Source organism: Triturus cristatus, chromosome 4_1 (genome assembly GCF_964204655.1).
Source record: "Triturus cristatus chromosome 4_1, aTriCri1.1, whole genome shotgun sequence".
Classification (NCBI taxonomy): Eukaryota; Metazoa; Chordata; class Amphibia; order Caudata; family Salamandridae; genus Triturus; species Triturus cristatus.
This window is the reverse complement of record NC_140585.1, coordinates 197,895,634-197,909,429: the sequence shown is the minus strand read 5'-3', so window position 1 is coordinate 197,909,429 and position 13,796 is coordinate 197,895,634. Positions and strand designations below refer to the sequence as shown.

At 43.9% G+C, this 13,796-nt stretch overlaps 1 pseudogene; it reads right to left on the bottom strand.

Annotated features, from left to right (window-relative positions):
* Positions 1–3,378: 3,378 nt before the first annotated feature.
* Positions 3,379–4,092, bottom strand: LOC146854014 (mas-related G protein-coupled receptor member H-like; annotated as a pseudogene).
* Positions 4,093–13,796: the final 9,704 nt, after the last annotated feature.

Genomic DNA, 13,796 nt, shown 5'->3' with positions numbered 1-13,796 from the left:
CCTTCATATAATTAAAGAATTCTTCTTTCCATCGTGTCCAAGGAATAGGGGGATCACCTTTGTTTTGAAGAAATTTGTCAGGTGGGTCAAATTGCATGTTGTTGTTTAAAACAGGTAAAACACCAAGAGTCAAACAGAGATAAGAGGTCCACAAAAACAGGTAATTCCGAAATTGTTTACATATAAATATGTAGTCTTACACAATCTGCATTTAATATACCTTTTTCCAAATTAAAGTGTGTGTGAATGGTTGAAATAATGATAATCCAACTAGTTGTGATATCCAATGAAGAATACTTTCCTTTCCTTTTATATCTCCATGTTTATTTACTCAAATCTTGCAGAAATATATATATATCCTTTAATTTCTTGAAAGTACTGTTCATAGCCCCACAATATATTATTTTCTGTGTTGAAAGTGCTGTTCACAGCTTAAAAATAGCTTTTATGTCAAGCCGGTGACTTCCTTCGTTGCACTGGGTTGTCGTGGCAACGCATTGGAAGCGTGAAAGCCAATGCGCTAATGACGCTTCTGTTGCCAACTATAGAGGTGAGAATAGGGGTAGACAGTCTCAAAGACACTCCTCTTGGAGTCAAAGACAATCGCGCTTGGAAAGTACATGCGCGAGTGACGCGCGTTCCGAGATCTCTTCACAAAGAATCAATGCGTCATAGCTGAAGCCTTCCTATGGAATACTCCGCGCTGAAGAGCATAGGCGCGCGTGAATGCCTGCAGTGACGGTGATGGCAAGGTATTTATTTTTGAAAAAGACGCTCCTTTTCCTCGCGCTGACTTTGTTATGACTAGCAATCCTGAAATAGTTAAAATTTTTATAACTCACGTTACCGGAGGAGTTGAGAAATCCGGTTTTGATGAATTTGAAGGTCTTGAGGTAGCGTTCTAATCGGCAGGGTCCGTTTCATGAAGTAGGAATTTATCGAACACACAACACCTGTGCTGCATCAGTATGGTTGGTAAGGTGTTCTTCTTCCTCATAACTCGTCGCCATTGTAAGAAAGTTCATAAAGCATATCCAAGATTTTATGTAGATTTATTGTAAGCAGCACAGCAACCAAAGATGCCTGATCAGGATCCTCCAGACAGTGCAACTGCCCGCAGAGCCTCACAGTCTACTTAGGTTCCATATGGAACACAACGTTATTCATAAGATGCCACAATGCCACAAGCCTAACATATTGAATAAACAAGCATTGAAACACGTAAATGCAATTGTAACAACTCTGTAGAGTATTTAGGACACAACTTGTCGAAAGAAGGTGTAGTACCCAAAAGGTCTCTTATTGATGCTATCTTGAAAGCACCTGCTCCTGACTCTAAAGATAAACTTCTTTCCTTGCAGTAGAACAATTTCACAACTACATTTGGGGTGCACGTTTCGTTTTGAGAACAGATCATAAACTGCTAGTTGTTATTTTGTCTACCGGGGGAGGTCTCAGTGCCCCTGCCCGCATAGCTAGATTAATGTCTTGCTTACAAGAATACAGTTTTGTAGTGGAATACGTCCCAGGGAAAATCAACATTACTGCTGATTGTCTTTCAAGACTGCTTCTTAGGTTCTGTCTGAAATTCGTGATGATGAGGAGATTGTGGCCAACATTTGTGAAGTTGTGTCCGGGAAATTTTATACCATTTCTGAAACCATGTGGAGGAGTGCTGTGGAAGGAGATTATGTACTTCTTAAGGTGTTTGATTATACTAGCAAAGGTTGGCCTTCCAAGAGTGAGATTTCAGCGGATCTATTTCTTTTCTGGAAGATATCGAGTGAACTTGGTATTGAAAGGGATCTCGTGTTCCAACAAGGGGAATGCATTCCACCCTTTTCTCTTTGTGACCACATATTATCTCGGCTTACGAGAGTTATCTTGGGATGTCTTCCATGAAGGGGTTAATCAGATCCGTGTTTTGGGGGCCTGGTTTGGACAGGTTTGTGGACAGAGTAGTGAGAGAATGCCCCGACTGTGTTAACAGTGAGAAGATGTTGAAATGTAACTCTGCTCCCCTTATTCTCATAGAATGGCCTGAGTTTCCGTGGCAAAGAATTGGTTTTGACATTGCTGGCCCTTTTAATTTCTTACCTCACAATTGTAGGTTTATTTTATTTATTTATTTATTTATTTTTAAAGTTTTATAGAGCGCGAACCAGACCCAGGTAAGGGTATCAGAGCGCTTTACAGAAGGCATACAGTGAACACTTTTAAAGGAGAACATTGCATATAAAAAGACAAACTCCGAAAGAAACAAGGAGTAACAGCAATGAAATAACTAGTTCAAGTAGTAAAACATTCAGCATTCGTGTCGGTGTACACTTCACGTGTCAGCATTGGGAAGAAATGCTCTGAGCCTTACGATATAGTTCAAGCTCGTGTAGGTCATAGTTCCGGGCAGGGAATCCACAGTAGAGGTAGTTAGTGGTTGAGGTTCAGGGGTCGAGGTTTGCTTTGGTGATGGTTGACTATCACTCTAAATGGCCTGAAATTAAGTTTGTACCACATGCCAACTCTAGTAATGTAATCATATTTTTCAAGGAAGTCTTTGCCCGCGAAGGTTATCAGAGGTTCTGATTACAGACAATGAAGTACAGATGAAATCTCACGATATGGATGATTTCCTTAAGTTTTTCAATATTCGTCATGTTACCATGGCCTTGTATGACCCTCAAGGTAAAGGTCAGGTAGAGAGATACAATAGAGTTTTGAAACAAGACATTCTGTGGGCACGGAATTTTGGTTCTGAGTGGATGGACAAATTAAAAGAGAAGTTGTGGCTGTACCGCATAACACCCCTCTCCACTACAGAAATTTCTCTCTTCAAATTGTTAAAAGGAAAGGAGTCCGTCTCCAAGGTGTGTCCCTGGTGGCTTAAGAAGAAGAATGTTGAAAATGTCGGTAATTCTGTGGTAAAGAGAGAGAATGATGCCCTTAGAGTGAAAGAAAAACAACAGAGAAGTAAACACTATTATGATGTTCAGATGAGAATGAAATTCTCAGTTTGTTGTTGGAGATTGGGTCAGAATACGTAGACCGGGATTTTTTACCTAAATGAGAAATTAAATTTGGTAGAACCATCAAAGTTGTTAGGATTAATCGCAACAGTATTGTCACTTAAGATGGCAAAGTGTGGAATATTAGGAGGGTAGCCAAATGTGTAAATATTTGTTCCTAATTTATCCAAGGGATGAAATGTGCTAATTCGCATGTTTCATTACTTGCCTCTTTTCCTTTGTTCCTTCCCCTTTAAACCACTTGTATATGGTTAATTCTGGCACATGCCTTGTTGTTGGCAAAGATTCTACTCAGAACTGGAATCTTGTCATTGTCCTTCCTGCCTCTGATCAGGAGAGAACTGTGCCTGCAGGATTAAACCTGTTTCCTATCATTTCTGGATGTTGCTTCTTTTATTTGGATTTTACAATTTAATTTTTTAACCATGATTTGCATAATCAGGCTGGATGTAACAATAGTGCGTATAATCAGCAAGAAAACCAATACTTATAAAAATGTGTGGACTGCGGTACACCGCACTGCCACTGTACCAAATAGCTCTGGGGGACAACCTACATTGTCCACCAGAGTCACAAGAATTGAAAGACCCCAACTTATAACACATAAAAGCAATGACTGGAACTTTGGATGCTTGGAACAATGTCAGATGGGGTGATAGATGGCCGAACATTTCTCCACACTAATGGCAGTAGAAACATAGCAGCATAGTTTCCAAGGCGGAGTATGATCTCCAGCGCAAACACTACCGTCAATGGGTCCGCTGCTGGTTTTTGTTTTAAAAAACAGAAGAATGGTGATGCACATCACCACAGAGATGAAGATGAGATAGATTAAGTCAGTGACAGCAAGGTTGATGATGTATATGGTGTACTTAGTTCTTTAGATTTTAAAACATAGATACCAGAAGACCAAACTGTTTCCAATAATCCCAAAGAAGCAGATAAAGAAAATGAAACCAGCTGCAATGATGAAACTGGTGGCAGATTCCATTACTAGGTTGTCTTCCTTTGTCTCAATAAAACCTAGAGCATTGGTGCTGTTACCCGGAATGCTTCCCGTATCTGCCATGGTGGCGTCTTTAAGTGCCCTATTGGAAAGAAGATGAAACTCTTTTTAGTTGAAAGAATATTAATTTCAATAAAAACTCAAATGAAAAGGTCAAGTACGAATTTTGGGAATTTGGTGGAATGCACAGTAATATACCAATCATAAAAGCAGGGAAACAGGCTGTAGTGTCTTGGTTCTGTGTGCTAATGTGGAGTGCTGCTCCTAGTTGCTAGGTGCTCGCTCTAGAACATAGAACCTGGGTGTTGTCTAGCGACATTTGTATTGCCAGTTGTCAGTTGCTTCGTTTGGTGCTGGACAGGGTCTCCATTACCCTAGTCTTAAAAAAGACTACTTCAACACTTCAACAGACTCCTGGACTCATCATTCCTGTGCTGACGCTGATCCTACATTTGGCAACGAAGATGAGATAAAGAAACCCAGGAGACCTCAACACACCATACCGATGAGTAATGCGTGCATTTAAAATTTAAAGTCTGCCGCACCTAAGTTGCTTCGCATTTCTAAAGCCTGGCACATCTCAGTTGCTTCGTGGGGAGTGAGCAAGCAGTATCCTGGTTTGAAACTGAGGGAACCAATGGTCTATTTACTTAAAAATCTTACTCACCGGAGTGGTTGCGCGCACACCAAGTACCCACGTGCACACCAAGTGCACAAAGTCTTCATTGATGCAGAACAGCGCTGCCTGGCAACGAGTGATTGCACTTGCTGTGCGCATACCCAGCATGTGAGTCCTTCCCTGACGACCAACGGTGCTGTTCGACAGCGAAGCGTTGCGCATGTGACCAGCACCCACCTGGACGTCTGACATCACCTGGTCTCTGTGTCAGACACATCTCGCATCATTTTTTTAGGGTTGTTGTCTTCGCTGATGCTCACAGCTTCGTCTGACAGTCCTCACCTGTTGCTTGTTATGTGCACTGATGCGCACAGCTTTGCCTGCCAATTTTAAAGGGAACTTGGTGTTACATTTTACAATCACCTCTTTTTTTTGTGTGCGCTGACACGCACAGCTTTATCTACCACTCTTCAAGTGGAGAACATTATGTGTGCTGCTACACACAGGGTTGCCTACCAGTTTTGAAATCTTATGTTCATTGTGTGCGCTGATGCGCACAGCCTTATTTAGTAATCTTCACATAGTGCTAGTTTTGTGCGCTAATGCGCACAGCTTTGCCCGCCAGTCTTGACATTTTACCTCATTTGGAGTTCATTGTGTTGACTGATTTGCACAGCTTTGTCTACCTGGTATTTCATCACTGCCACACACTGTCAGTTTATTCACCCTGTGATCATTTCCACTTATTAGCCAAGTTGTCTGACACTCATCTCACACTGCGCTGATACACACAGCTTATCAATTTTTGTGTATCCTGGAGTTCATATTGTATGCTGTTTCAATAGGGTGTTAGTTTCCCTATTTGGGTCTTAATAATGCAGAATGTGCCTGCTCCTCCCTTTTTTCTATCTTCACCAGGTGAACCAGTCTTAGCCTGGGTTAAGTGGAAGAAAGCTTTTACTCACTATGCAAGAGTGTGTGGGACATCACTCAGTGCTGAGTGGAAAACGTCCCTTTTAATGCACTGTTTAGGTTCAGAGGGACAAGAAGTATTTGAGCATCTTCCTGAACTCTCTGATAGTGATGCTACAGGTTTAAACGAGTTTGAAGTTTCTATAAAGAAATTAGACTTGCACTATTTGCCACAGGTGAGCACGGTTCTTGAGAGGTATCACTTTTGTAGGAGGATGCAAAGACAAGACGAGTTTGTGGAACAATATATTACTGACTTGCTCAAATTGGCTTCAACATGCAACTTTGGGGCTTCATTGAAGGAACGTCTCAGGGACCAAGTAATGTTGGGTTGCAGCATTGATAAAGCACGGGACAGTCTTTGGCAAAAGGATAACCCTTCATTACACGAGGTGCTCACTATAGCAACAATTATTGAACATTCTAAGGCCTGTGTGGAAACAATTCGCAAGATTACACCCCAGAGTTCGACTGAGTATTGAAAGTAGATGAAGAAAGGGTTGTCAAAAATAAAACGCCTGCAAAGGTAGAAAATAAAATGTCTGCAAAGGTAGAGAACAGGTCTTTCAAAACTTTCCCAGGAAAATGTTTCAGATGTCGTAACACTGGCCACATGGCAAACTTTAAGGGGTGTCCTGGCTGGAAGGTTACATGCAGCAACTGTGGGCGCAAGGGTCACTTTACAAAATGTTGTAAATCCAGTAAAGATCAAAAGAAAGTTAGGGAAGTGGATCTATATGAAAGTGAAGGTGAACTTGAGGAAGTGAACATTTGTCAAGTCAAGGAATCTACTGGTGACGGCCAAAAGGAGGTGGTGGTGGTCAATGATGCACCAATAAAGATGCTCTTTGATTCTGGAGCCAAGGTGACTTTAATCCCAGGTCTTTCTTTGACCAATATCTGGTTAAGACGGTTAAGTTGTTAAGACCAGATATAAAACCGAGGGGGTATGGAGGAGAAATTACTGACCTCCTAGACTATTTTTGGTGCACTATCAATTTTAAGGGAAGGATCATCCCGGGTGTATGTGTCCATGAAGGGTGATTCCCTCATAAGCTGGTTTCATCAACGTGATTTACGGGTGTTCCTGGATCCCAGTGAGAGTCCATCTGTGTGTTTAAAGGAGCTGCCCGATGTCAATCAAGTAAATGGTGGATGGAAACTCTGGGTCAAGGAATTTCCTGAGGTATTTGACAGCACTCTGGGGTGTCTCAAAAATTATATGCATTTCATCAAGATCAAGCCTGCTCCAATACCAAAGGTAGCAAGAGTAAGAGGTGTGCCACTTGTTGTGAAGGAGAGTATGAAGGTTGAATTAGACAAGTTGATTGCCAATGGCATTATACAAGAAGTTGAAGCCATGGAATGGCTTTCTCCGATTGTTATGGCTCGCAAGGCTAATGGGGAGGCCAGGCTTTGTGTGGACTTGAGGGAACTCAACAAGGCAGTGGTGGTGGATCACTATCCACTGCCAAACATCAGCGAAATGTTGTGCTCTCTTGGGGGTGCAAGACACTTTTCTTCTCTCGATTTAACCTCGGCGTATGACCAGGTCAGGTTGCACTCTACCTCCCAAGATCTCACCACTTTTGTGACACTGTTCGGCACCTTCAAATTTTTGAGGATGCCTTTCGGTCTCTGCTGCTTCAGTATTTCAGAGAGTTATGGAGCGTATCTTGAAAGGTGTGGATGGTGCAAAGGTGTATCAGAATGATGTTCTTGTGTTTGGAGTTGATGCCGATGAGCACAATAGTAGGTTGAGAATAGTATTGATGAAATTGCGTGATGCTGGCTTAACACTGAGATCTGACAAATGCCGTTTTGATGTAGCAGAGATTGAGTACTTAGGACATTTAGTGTCAGCGAGTGGCATTAAACCCCAGTCTGCTTTAGTTAGTACGATTTGCAAACTTAGAGATCCCCAGAATAAGGATGAGCTTGTCAAGTTCTTGGGGATCACTTAATTTTACCATACGTTTGTCCCAAACTTTGCTGGTGTTACTCGTCACTTAAGGTATCTCCTGAAGAAGGGATGTGAGTTTACATGGTCTAAAGCGTGTGATGATGAATTTGAGAAGTTGAAAGCCTGTTTGAGCAAAGCGCCTGATTTAAGTAGTTTTGACCCTAAGAAAGATTCTTATCTAATGACTGATGGCAGTTCTAAGGGTTTAGGTGCAGTTGTTCTCCAGAACTCTGGAGGGGGTGTAGGAAGGTGGAATCTGACTATATGGTTGCCCTCAACTTTTTGCCTGGTATTTGAATGGTTTTTGACTAGTCTGGCTGGGATCCTGCTATCCAGGACCCCAGCCTATCTGCTTCCTCACTAAAACTGATGTGAGTACCCTAGGTACATTCCAATTGGATACTGAGGACTCCCTACCAGCCCCTTGTAGATGGTACCCTAGGTACCCAGGGCATGGGTCTCTCAGAGGCCTACCAGGGGCTGCAGCACTTATTGTGCCACCCCTGGGACAGCCATACCAAATGACACCACCAGACCACTACTGTAGTCTGGGTAAGGTGGTGCTTGCGCCCCTTACAGAGATACAGGTACCCTGTACCCCACCTATTTACAACACATATATTCTCATAGGTCACCCCTCAAGCAGGCCTTGCTAATCCTACAAGGCAGGGTGCTGAGATATGTGTGAGGGGGGACCCCTACCTGAGTAGGGCCCCTCTGCAACCTTCATTAAAACTAGTGCAAGGTTGTTTGTAGTTCAGCCATACCGTATACTCTTAACCGCATTATAAGTAATCGCGATAGCGTGATAACTTAAGAGTGGCTGCACAGAACCATATCGTGTTTGGTGTCAAACATGTAGGAATCATACCCCCAGTCCAGCCATGGGCATGAGGGCACGATTCCCCCCTGCTAGAGGGGCGATATGGGAAAAGCGGCAGAATGTAGACACCAATTTAAAAGTGCACACATATTACAAAATGGATGCTACCCGCCACCCACACGACTCTGGCTGCCTGTTGCTGGGCAGAACTCCAGCCACGGCAGCTGGACAATAGGGATCTTGTTGCAGGGAGGTGCTCCCACCTCCCCTGACAGACTATGTGGATTGGAACTGGGTGGGTGCACGATAGGATACCTTTCAAAGTTGCACGTAGGCTGCTACAGCGCCTACATTCTGCATACACCGCCTGGAACCGGTTCAGGGGCATCCTGCCCCTTGCCCAGGCGGGAAACACACAAAGGGGAGAGGGTGTAGCCACCCTTTCCCGCCTGACCTCCCATTGGTGGGCTCTGATCTGGACCCTCCCCAAATCTTTGGATAAAGGTGAATACTGTGTCCCCAAAGCCTCAGATTAATCTTGGACTTCACAGACTTGACCTTCGAAAAGCTGCTGCCCATCTGACTGAAGAAATCTCCCTTGGGGTAAAGGAGTTACCCCCCTGCTTGGCAGGCACCTGAAACACTGCAAGTGACCCAGTTGGAACTTTGCTGCTCCTTCGGACATCGACGACTCCTCTCGACCTTGAGGTGGGTTTCCTAGCATCCCAGAGACCAGTGAGTGTGCACAGCAAATCTGAGCACCGTGGACCGCGTGGGTGCCGAGATCCCCAATACCCCAGGACACCGGCCCCGTCTTGCACAGCCACGACCCTGACCAGTGGGGAAGTTGTGCTTTGGCCCATTTGTGAGCCAACCTCTCAGCATCATCTGTGTCAAAGGTCGACACCCTAGCCCACTCCGACGACCCGTGGGCGCATCTTTACGCACGCCAAATTGCTGCCTCCTGCAGTCCCTTGTCTCTCAACTTGTGGGCCCTAGCGGAGGTCAATCTCTACGTCCAAGAGTTCCCCTGGTTGCGCCAGGCGTGCTCTTCAGTTTCCTTGAAGGAGACCTCTCTCAGACCTCTTGGGTCTGCACCAGCAGCTGATTTGTTTATCTTGTGTGGGTTGTGGTTGCCAAGGCTTAGTGGATGCAATCCGGACACTAACACCGCAGCAACCCTCATCCATTGTGGGACAGTTGCCCTCCAGAAGCTGGCCTTCCTTGAAGCCTCCCGGAGCCCGTGGCTGCTGATCCAAGCTGCACCTTTTTCCACTTGAAGCACCCGACATTGAAGGGCTCTTTGCTTTGAGCTCCCTGGTCACTGTGTCGTGACCCAGACTCTATCCCCTCTGCTTTCAGGTCCTCCTCTTCAAGATCTACAACTTCATTCTTCACGACATCATCAACGCTTTTGGCTAGCAGCAGTTTTGTACATTTTCCCATTGAAAATCAGCCCGCGACCCAACATCGAAAACGACCTATGCACCCGGCTTCCCTGGGGCAGGTAACAGTGGTACCTCGGTACTCTCGTGGTTGTGGGCTCTTCAAAAGCTTAACTCTAAGCTCCTGAACTTAAACTCCTGCTAGAAGTGTTTTTAATCTTGTAAAGTTTAACCGCAACATTCTCCATAGGCTTTAATCGAGATCCCGATAGCAGCTATTACCACTGCACGCGCCTCCCGTGGGTCCCCTTCCTCATTACCTTGGGTGGATTCTTAAGGGGCCAGCGATCCTAAATGCCCTAGGCATTGTCTGTAGTATTGTCGTGGTTCTTATACCACTTTTTTAATATATGGTTTGGTCCCCCCCTGGGGCCCTATGATTCCAGTGCTATTTATTGTAACTATCAATGCTTGTTTTAATTGTAACTTTACCTCTAGCCTCATAAAGAGACTTGTGGGATTCTGTTTAGAATAAATGCATATATTTTATATATAAACCTGTGTGGACTACTCTTTCATTTGGTCATTCAAGAGGTTATCTATGGTAAAACAATAAGCTTAACACTCCTTCAAGACTTAGCCTGAAGGCTGCTCTCCACAGCTACCACTAGGATAGCTTTCTTTAAAGGTTGTCTTTAACCTATCACATTAAGAGTCGAATTGGACTGGTGCAAGGTGTCCCCTATAACTAGAGGACAGCATATGCCAGGCCAACTTCTCACAGGGGAGGAGAAGGTTATTTTGTTTTTATCTAGACCTATGAGGGGTGGGGAGTGCAACTATTCGGTGGTTGAGAGGGAAGCTCTTACCATCTTTTGGGCCATCCGTAAATTGCAGAAGTTTCTTTGGGGAAGCAAGTTTGAGGTATTAACAGACCAAAAACCACTGAGGGAAGTGTTTAGCAAGAAAGGAATTTACTTTGTTTCTCACCGCACACGGAAGTGGGTTGTAGCGTTGCAAGAATTTAGCTTTGTAGTTTCTTATGTTCCTGGGACCAATTACACTCTGGCTGACTGTTTATCGAGGTTGGGTGAACTCCATGATGAGGTGGCTGAAGAGAGTGAATGGTTTGGAGGAGAAGAACTCGAGGATGGTGTTGATGTGTGCATGGTTAGTGATGGTATTGTTTCTGAAGTGGAATGGAGAGAGTTTTTTTGCGAAAGATGATTATTTGCAAAAGGTAGTGGCAATGGTATTGGATGTGTGGTGTGAAAAGAAGGATTGTTGTCCAGACCTTAAGGGGTTCTGGCAAGTCAAAGAGGAATTAGCTGTTGTTGATGGTATCCTCTTGAGGGGCAGTAAGTTGGTTCCATCTCATGCTCTATGGGAACGATTGCTTAAAAGTGACCATGCCAGTCATATGGGAATAGTCAAAACCAAAGAGAGAATTAGGGAAGCTTATTGGTGGACTGCCATGGATGTTTATGTAGAGAGGGAGGTTAGAAATTGTGTTGAGCGTACATGCAGAGATAAGGTCTTAAAGTGCAGAACTCAACCCATGGTACTGAGGGAACAGTCCAAGGAGCCTTGGTCAGATATTGCAATTGATATTTTAGGTCCTGTAAAGCTAAATACACGCGATTGGTATGTCTTCGTTTGCATGGATATGTATTCGCTGTGGCCAGAGATCAAAGTAGTCAATTCTGCGGAGTCCACTGTGGTTATTGATTTTCTGGAGGAACTTTTTGAGAGAGAGAGTTTCCCAATTTCAGTGCTCTCAGACAATGGTGTTCAATTTACCTCGAGGATAGTTGAAGATTTTTTGTGTTGCAGGGGAATCAAACACAAGAAGGCGTCTCTTTACCACTTCGAAAGCAGTGGTGTTGTGGAAAGGTTTGTGAAGGTGTTAAAGGAGACCTTGCACCAAGCCATTGTGACAACTGTGAACTGGTAGGTGGCCATGAGGAAGAAAGTGAGAGAATATAGGTTTACTCCGCATTCTTCTACAGGACAATCTCCATTTCGTTTGCTCAAAAAAAGGGTGACGAACACAGAGGTTTGTCCCTCGTGGGGGGTTGCAAAAAGGTCAGTTGTTGATGGTGATGTTGGAGGTGTGGATGGTTGGAGAGAAAGAGAACGTGTTGTTATGGAGAAAAGGAAGAGATGGTTCGATGAGCGCAAAGCTGTCAAAAAAATTACAGTTTCTGTGGGTGATTGTGTTGAGATCAAAAGTCCTCGCTTGGATAAAGGTAATACAAAGTTTAGCAGACCATTCAAGGTTATTAAGGATTTTAAGAATGCCATTAAGACCAGCGATCACAGGGGGTGGAATCTTAACAGAGTGGCCAGATCCACTGATATTATTGGATCTTCAAATGTTACTTCTGAGGTCTCAATGGCTCGCAGAGTCATTAGACATCCTGGTACATTGCAAGATTATATTTAAATGATATGCCTTGCTTTATGATATGCTTTACTTTTAAATTCTTTGGTTTGGTCTTTATTTTTAATTGTATAGCTTTTAGTTTTCTTTGTTCTTCACCTTATGTTAAGTATTGGGGGAAGGTGGTGCAGTGTCTTGGTTCTAGCGTTCTAATGTGGAGTGCTGCTCCTAGTTGCTAGGTGATCGCTCTAGAACATAGAACCTGGGTATTGTCTAGCGACATTTGTATTGTCAGTTGTCAGTTGCTTCGTTTGGTGCTGCATGGGGTCTCCATTACCCTAGTCTTAATAAAGACTCCTTCAACACTTCAACAGCCTCCTGGACTCATGATTCCAGTGATGATGCTGATCCTACACAGGCACACATGACCACTACACACAAACCAACATTACACTGAAGTACCACTTACATTCAGATGTACACAGGGGCGTAGCTTGGTCAGTTGAGCTTCAGATTTTCTGACAATCAGGCTGACATATAATGTTTAAATACATTATAGACAAGCAGGGTGCATGAAAGGGGCTTACTGGGCAGTGGAAGGGGAGCGAAATGCGGAACTAAGAAAGACAACACAATATTTTGAAAAATAACCAATATTTTTGAGGTTTTTCAAAAAAGAGAAAGAAAGAGGGTGTGTGTGCATTTTTGTATGTGTCTGAAAAATCCAGGTGAAATCCAACATACTCACCCCCATACTCGACTGAAAGCTCCTGTACCCAACTATTTATCCGAAATGACATTTATTAGGGAGCTGTAACACAACAAACACCCCTCCTGAATCTACGTGTCTGGATGTATATGACAATCCTTCCTTGCCCATTGGAAAACATGACGTCTCTATCTCTGTCTCTCATACACACTAACATGGGTGTGCACCAACACACACATGCACACACACACACACACACACACTAAAAAATACATACGTACACAGAAGCACATCTATAGAAAAACATACAGAGACAAAAAAACACAGACACTCACAGAACAGACAAACATTGCCAGTCAAAATAAGAGATAATAGGAAATAGCATAGCTGCCACCCAAAATTGTGCAGTACCTTTATCGCTTTTACTCTGACCAGTACTCTGGCCTCCTCTCAAAGTAGTTTCTTTGCCTCCTTCTTCCACGGCTTCAGTAAGGCACCGTGCTCCAGATCTCCTTTTTAAAATTGCTTTTGCCTGTGATTTTTGTGTACTGTTTGTGTGCTACTGTGGGGAATTTTGGGGGGCTGAAAACCTACAGAAGGAATTAGCCTGTGATTGTTGGGAAACATACCGCCAAAATTACGATCTTGTCAGGGGACACTTTTTCTGTGCACTGCAGCGGCCATCTTGAGTGAGACGCGCGTTTAGCACGGTCAGCACTCCAGTTGATTCACGCTGTTCCCCCGGGCCCAGGCAAATCCTTTTAGGCGGGTCAGTCGGGCGCCGCGCTGCTTCAGTAAGGCACCGTGCTCCAGATCTCCTTTTTAAAATTGCTTTTGCCTGTGATTTTTGTGTACTGTTTGTGTGCTACTGTGGGGAATTTTGGGGGGCTGAAAACCTACAGAAGGAATTAGC